The sequence below is a fragment of the Phodopus roborovskii genome, unplaced genomic scaffold (assembly GCF_943737965.1).
Source record: "Phodopus roborovskii unplaced genomic scaffold, PHOROB, whole genome shotgun sequence".
NCBI lineage: Eukaryota > Metazoa > Chordata > Mammalia > Rodentia > Cricetidae > Phodopus > Phodopus roborovskii.
In genome coordinates this window covers 23,773,636-23,779,165 of record NW_026126563.1, presented here as the reverse complement: position 1 = coordinate 23,779,165, position 5,530 = coordinate 23,773,636, and the positions used below count along the sequence as shown (strand labels likewise).

At 43.3% G+C, this 5,530-nt stretch overlaps 1 pseudogene; it reads right to left on the bottom strand.

Annotated features, from left to right (window-relative positions):
* Positions 1-360: 360 nt before the first annotated feature.
* On the bottom strand, positions 361-450 carry LOC127235089 (uncharacterized; annotated as a pseudogene).
* Between the last annotated feature and the right edge of the window lie 5,080 nt (positions 451-5,530).

Sequence of the window (5,530 nt, the reverse complement as noted above, 5' to 3'; positions counted from 1 at the left end):
CAGGAAAGTGTGTAGTTCTGAGGAGCGCAGCATGGTGTGGTTATGAGGTGCACCTGTCAAACAGGCTGGACTTGCTGGGCTGCACCACAAAATGCCAGGCTTTGAACAGAAAGGAGCCAGCCTAGTATTCCAGGACTTAGTTAAGAACATAGCCTGATCATTTGGGATCATTTAGGAACACTGTCAAAAGAAGGGAACTATCACTGCAACGGATTTACAAAACAAATCCTTCCTGAGCTCCTACTGAGATCAGAAACCTTGTGTGTTGGTGGTGTTTTGTTTTGTTTTCTAGAAACATTTTAATAACAGTTCAGAAAAGCATGCCAATAACCCAGCATCCCACGGGTTTTTAACCGTGAAGAATGTTGTTTGTGCCAAATCAGAATCTGATAACAGTTAAATGATGACATGTCACCAATAAACAAGAACATTCTCTTCCCTGTTTGGGAAGTTGTTCCAGTATGTTGTTACCCAGGCTAGCCTTGAACTATGGAGGCCAGGGTGGCCTCACACTTGCAGCAACCTTCTGGCTTCAGTCTTCCAAGTGCTAGGATTCTAGACATGAGTCATCTCACTGAACTTACTCTTATGCTAATTAGTAAAATAGACCCAAATCCCTGCTCCCCGTGAAGCTTTTATTTAGGCAGACAAGAGAAAAGATAAATGGGTAAATTATATAACGTGCTAGATAGTGATACTCTATTTTTTAAAATTGTTAAAGAAGGGCTGGGGAGATGACTCTCTCTAGTGGTCAAGTGGTCAAGAATACTTGTTACCCTTGCAGATGACCCAAGTTTGTTTCCGTTGGGCAGCCCACAACTAACTGCCTGTTACTCCATCCCAGGGTGTCTAGTACCCTGTCCTAGTCTCCAAGGCACCCAGATGGGTGTGCGCACATTCGTGTGCCTGCGTGTGTGCACACACACAAAATACATTAAAAATAATGCTAAGTCTCCTAAAAAGGCCCAGACAAGGCAATGCTAACTGTGATAGCAGAACATCATCTTACCATCTGCCAACTGAACTTAACAGCTGACTATTGCTGCCTTCCAAAACACTCTTCCAGGTCCCCAGATCCTACACTGCTATCTCCCCCCCCCCCTGACGCTGCTGGTTGTTATTTTGGATATTTGTAGTTTATCTCTCCTCACTTCCCCAACCTCTGAGCATTTGGGGTAGCCTGAACCTAGACACTGACCTCCATCTGTCTGCAAGCACTGCTTGGTGACCTCATCCAGCATCCATTACAGATACAACTGTTTATACCCACGCTCCCCAAATTATAGCTGCAGCCCAGACTGCTCCGAATTTGCCTACCTACCCAGCATTGCCCCTTATTGCTGCAAATTTAATATGAATTCCTGTTATTTTTCTTCTCAAATCTTTGGCCTCCCACTGCCTTCTCAGTCTCGGGTAATGATAACTTCAGTCTTCCTGTTTTAGCTCAGCTGCAAATGTTAACATCTTTGATCTCCCTGTCCCTCATCTCCATCCCCATCTGTCAACCTGGTCTGTTCTACCTTCCAAACTCACCCAGAGCCTGCCTGCTCCTCCCTTCTTATGCTAGCAGTAATTGGTTTCTGTAGGTCTGATGTCCTACCTCCTCCGGGTTCTTTTTGTCAGAACAGAAAAGAGCGCTTTTGTTTCTAATTAAGATGCCAGACCATGCTGTTCTCTTGTTCAAATGCCTTCCAACAACAGGTTGTCTCTCTCAGAGTAAAAGCCAAAGTCATTGCAGGTCCTCCTTTCAGTCTTTGGCATACTGAGATTAAGAGGGTGTGCCACTACATCCAACAGGTTCATTGTACTTTCAACTTTGTATAAACTTGGGAGTTTTTCATAATAGAAAATTCAATCTATCTGCAATGAGGGAGCTTGTACAGCAGGGGGCGCCATATAAAAGTGACTATGAAGGGCACTCTCAGAGCTTTGGACTGTATAGATAATTCCTGTGGGGGCATTCTAGGAAGTGGGCCTTTGTTATTTACATGACCCGGCTTGCATGTGTTTTTACTTAGATAAGACCTAATGAAATTATCATTTTAAAAATATTTATTTATGGGCTGAAGAGATGGCTCAGCAATTAAGAGTATGTGTTACTCTAACAAAGGATCCCATTCAGTTCCCAGCATTCACACAGTGGCTCACAATTGTCTGGAACTCCAGTTCCAGAGGGTCTGATGCCTTCTTCTGGTCTTCAGGGACACCGTACTAATGTAAGACACATATATCCTGGTGAAAAGCCCATATGCATAAAGTAAATACATGTACATGGGCATACCATGTGTGTGCCTGGTGCCAGGAATTGAATCTGGGTCCTCTGCAAGAGCAATAGTGCTGTTGCAGCCGAGCTATCTCTCAAGACATTTTTATTTTGTTTTTGCATCACTTTTGAAGATCACGGTACAGTCTTGTCTGGTGTAGGTGTTCTATGACAGTGTTTCATCAGGAAAATACTGTGGTCTCTGTGAACACAAGGTCAGTTTCTTCTCCAGTGGAAATGGAGTCCTTACTTATTCAACACTGTGACCAAATATCTGACAAGCTACTAAGAGAGGACGGATTTTCTTCTGACTCATAGTTGGGAAAAATGCTGTCCATCGTGGTGGGCAATGCCAGCCAGAGCCCTACCATCTGTGGGCCAATCACAGGGGATACCAGAGTCCCAACAGCTTTCTCCTTTTTAGTCATTTTCCCCCTTTGTAGTGACAAGGCATAGACTTTTTTCTTTTTGTATTGTACTTTTTTCTTTTGTATTTTTTTCCTTTTGTATTGTGGTAAGTTGTGGCTCACATAAAATTTGCCACTTAGGCCTTTTTAAATGTGGAACTCAGTGGCAATAAGTACACTTCAATGTTGTGCAACCTCCACCTCTGTTTATGGGGAGAGCTCTTTTGTCATCCCAAACAGAAACTCTGCACCTATTAATCGTAAGTCCTTCTTCCCCCACTTTTTTTTTTTTTTTTTTTTTTTTTTTTTTTTTTGGTCTTTGTTACATGAAATCTAGCTTATTTCACTAAGTGTAATGTTTTCGAGGTCCATCCATGTTGTAATATCAAGCCATTTTCTTTCATGTGTACATTCTTCATTTAGCTTATCCTCTCGTGTGCTGGTTCCAACCAACTGGGCTCTCTTAGTTATTTATTTCGGGTTAGGGTGTGCATGTGTGCACAGCACTCACTGGAGGACAACTTGTTGGATAGCCAGTTCTCTGCTTCCACTATGTAGAGTCTGGGGACTGAATTCAGGACCTAGGGTTTGGCATCAGGAGCCTATACCCATCGAGTCATCTCACCAACCCCAAGTAGGTATAAAAGAGAAAGTCTCTTGGGAATAAAGAGGTGGCCCAGTGGGTAAGTGTCCATTGTGAAGATGTAAGGATCTGAGTTCAGATCTCTAAAATGTGTGTGAAGTGAGATGTGGTGGAGAACTTGTGCAATCATAACACTGTGATGCTGAGATGAGATGGAGACAGGGAAGTCTCTGGAAACTGGAGGGTAACTGAAACTGGAGTATGCCAGGGATCCTGTCTCAAGGCGGAAGGTGAGGACCGGCACTTGAGGTAGTCCCCCGACCTCTGCATGTATGCCACAGTGCCTGTGTACACACAGAGAGAAACATACACCCACTCACACACATTCACTCACACACATTCTCTTTCTCACATACACCCTCTCTTTCACACACACACCCTCATACACACTCTCATGCACACTCTCTCACACATACACTTACACACAAAGAGAAAAAGAACTATTCTAAAAAGGAAACTCTAAGTATGTGTGCTATATCAATATCCTTATAATAATTGTGTGAGTCTTTGCATATAATAGTGGATATGAACAACTGCTGTCCCTTTCAGCCACCTACTCAGGCTCTCCAGATCTCAGCCTTAGAACTTTTGAGGTCTAAAGATAAGAGAAGGGGTTGTATACATGTTGTTTGGATATTTTATGGATGGAAGAAGTGGAAAAAGGATTTTGGAAGTGGAGAAATTTGCTGCTGCTAGAGGCTCAGGGATGGCTTTGGGAGCTGTGGGATGCAGGACTGTGATAACTGCGTGCTTTTAGGAACAACCGTATCAGTTTGGCCAGAAGCAGCGGCAGATGGCCAGGGAGAGAATTGGTCACTTTTATGTACAAAACTAGAAAGTAAAAGTTGGTGTAAGGAAGTCCAGGTAAAGGAGTTGCAACCATTCCTACTTGTTTTAGGATGCTGTTAGCAGCTTCCGTTTTGAAGGCTGCGTTCAGGACAGTTACAGAATGAACTTGCCTACTGTTTATATCTTTCAAGGACACATTTTGTTAGGGGTACTCCAGCCTAGCTGGGGCAACCAGTACTCGCTTTGTACTCCCTCGGTTCATTGTCAAGGGTCCAACTGTCAGAAGGTTGTGTAGAAAACGTGTTACTCAACTAAGGTCAGCGTTGTTGGCAGGTGGACTGTCAGTCACCTGGTGTCACCCTGGGTGTCCCACAGCATTTGTATGAACAGGGGACTCAGCCAAAGCACCTCATCTCCATTTTGTGTTTCCTGGGACTTAGTAATACTGAAGACTCTGGAGACAATGTGGGAATGGAAGACTGCAGACTTCTTTCTTTTTCTTTGGTGGTGGTAGGGGGCTGTTTTTTGAGACGGGGTTTCTCTTCATAGCCCTGGCTATCCTGGAACACCTTGAATTAATAGAGATCTACCTGCCTCTGCTTCCTAAGTACTGGAATTAAAGGCGCGCACCATCAATGCCCCTCCAGATTTTTAAAAAAGATTTATTATTTATAGTGTTCTGCTTGCATGTATGCCTGCAGACCAGAAGAGGGCACCAGATCTCATTACAGATGGTTGTGAGCTACCATTTGTTGGCTGGGTATTGAACTTAGGACCTCTGGAAGAACAGCCAGTGCTCTTAACCTCTGAGCCATCTCTCCAGCCCCCAGATTTCTTTTTTTCAAGATGGCATGTGTTTCATCTTTTTAAAAAAGATTTATTTTTAATTTTTACTAGTTTTAACTATGTGTAAGTATGTATGTGGATATGTGATACATGCAAATGCATGCAGGTGCCTGAGAAGGCCTGAAGAGGGCATCAGATCATCCCCTGGAGCCAGAAATAAAAGTTTGCTATGAGCTTTCTGCTGTGGGTGTTGGGAATTGAACTTGTCTTCCCCAAGAGTGGTATGCATTCTTGACTGATCAGTCATTTCTCCAGCCTCATGCATGAGTTCCATCTTCAGACACCAATATTTTATCAACACCCTGGGTCCCCCGTTGTGCTGATGTCCTTTCCATTGTGGCTCTTCTCTGATCCCTTCTAGAAGTAGAGGCTCCTGGTTCAAGGGACCGATGGACCTGTTTAAGTCCTGGTGAGGACAGTGACCATGCATATCTACTGATGTTCAGACTGAACTGCTTTCTCCAACTTATTGTATCAGTGCATTATCAAAGCAAAGGAGAGCCAAAGACTTCACCAAAGACAATTTATTCTAAGAATAGTGCTGTATTGTAAATACTAAGATTATTTTTTTAAAATTCTAAG